Genomic DNA, 1,717 nt, shown 5'->3' on the forward strand with positions numbered 1-1,717 from the left:
AAAATAAATTTACTATTAGCACCCCGGAGGGAGCCTCTGCACTTCTTATAGGGAGAAAACTCTGCAATGGAAGGGGACAGGGTCAATAACAGCTGTAAACTCTCACAAGACCATCACTGCTCTCACGCTTTCCTGCTCTCAGGCTGGCGGGCCATTATCGGCCCTGGCTGCCGCACCATTGCCAGGTTTGTGTAACTATATTATTTCTAATTGGCTCCACTTTGATGACTTTCATTTGGATTCTGACTTGATTATTGAGATCTTTAATAAGTGACTGGGGATCAGGTGTCCACTTATTCTCATGGATAACATCACAACCAACCTTTAATTCAAACATGAGTCATGACATCACAGATGGAGTACAGCTTATGATAGAGGTGGAACGTCACATGGTAGCAGCCCAAGTAGCTCGCCGTGATCGTATAGTGGTTAGTACTCTGCGTTGTGGCCGCAGCAACCTCGGTTCGAATCCGAGTCACGGCATTGCGGTGAGGCAATGTCACGGCAGTTGGGCAGATATTTTAGAATTTCCATTAATACATTGGCAATCTCTGTGGAGGACTGAAACAATTCGATATGTCCTGTTACTGTTATGAACCTTTTGTTTCTTTAATGCTCTCTGCACACTTTTTCATCGGGTGACTGTAATGTATTTCAACCAAATCTAATTAAGAGCGCATTATGTGGTGACATTTGCAGTACATGAAACATTATAACACTGCCATTTACGTCAATAACCACTAGCTTGATTAAGACATATGTATTGCAGCGACAGTATTTCCCAGTTACAAATGGGAATAAAAACAACATCCGCGAGGGATTGAACCAACGACATTTAACTGATGTTGCCAATGGAGCGCGTTACAGAGAGCGCAAGGTCCCGCCTTTACAGTCACACGCTGATGATAATACAGATGTTTAAATAAACAGGCATATCTGTGGACTTGTGGTCTTTCTACATTGGGACTCATAGTCTAGTCCTAGGCTATTGTAGGCACTGGCGTATCTTTTAGTGGAATGAGAGGCATTCTGTAGTCGCGTGAAAGGACCTTTCAAGTCAATCTGATCTGTATTGTCCTGTGAAAAAAAGCGTTCTTAGACACAGTGAGGAGTTTTTGGGGATAATGGGAAAATCATTTCCAACTAAATGACAGGAATTTCTTAGTCCAATCATGAGGTGTGCTAGGCTTTTTTATACTGTGGCGGAAAGAGAGAGAGTATAACAGTCATTATAAATAAAGGGCCAAGGAAGTGACAGTTTATGGAAGGAACAATTTGCACATAGTTTTAGAATGTGGTCAGGAGGAGGACAATGTGCTTACACATATGAAACATTAGAAGGTAGACATTATGGAAGCACATATATTTCTTTATTTTTATTGTATTTGGGGAGAGGGGGTTAATATAGCACGTCCAATGTGGAAAAGTGCTTTCCATAGCACCTTGCAGGTGGGCGACATCTAGAGCTGTGCAGTAGCCACCCATGCCCCAGACGTCAAAGAGAACAAGAAGTTACACATGTTGGAAGTGAGGGTGAGACATTGAGGAGATATGATCCACGTATGAAGCCGAGAGAAGGAGGAGGCGTGAACGTGCATCCATGTATGCAGGCGAGAAGGGAAGGAGCATTGGTCATGCATCCCTGCATGAGGGTGAGACAGGGAGGAGATATGATCCCCGTATGAAGCCGAGAGAAGGAGGAGGCGTGAACGTGCAT

At 43.7% G+C, this 1,717-nt stretch overlaps 1 non-coding gene across 1 annotated transcript; it reads left to right on the forward strand.

Moving 5' to 3' along the window:
• The first annotated feature begins 411 nt into the window (after positions 1 to 411).
• Positions 412 to 483, forward strand: TRNAH-GUG (transfer RNA histidin (anticodon GUG)). The gene has a single exon. It is a non-coding gene; the product is annotated as a tRNA-His (tRNA).
• Positions 484 to 1,717: the final 1,234 nt, after the last annotated feature.

Source organism: Ambystoma mexicanum (genome assembly GCF_040938575.1).
Source record: "Ambystoma mexicanum isolate Mex_15411 chromosome 12 unlocalized genomic scaffold, UKY_AmexF1_1 Mex_chr12_unloc.1, whole genome shotgun sequence".
In the NCBI taxonomy this organism is placed as follows: Eukaryota; Metazoa; Chordata; class Amphibia; order Caudata; family Ambystomatidae; genus Ambystoma; species Ambystoma mexicanum.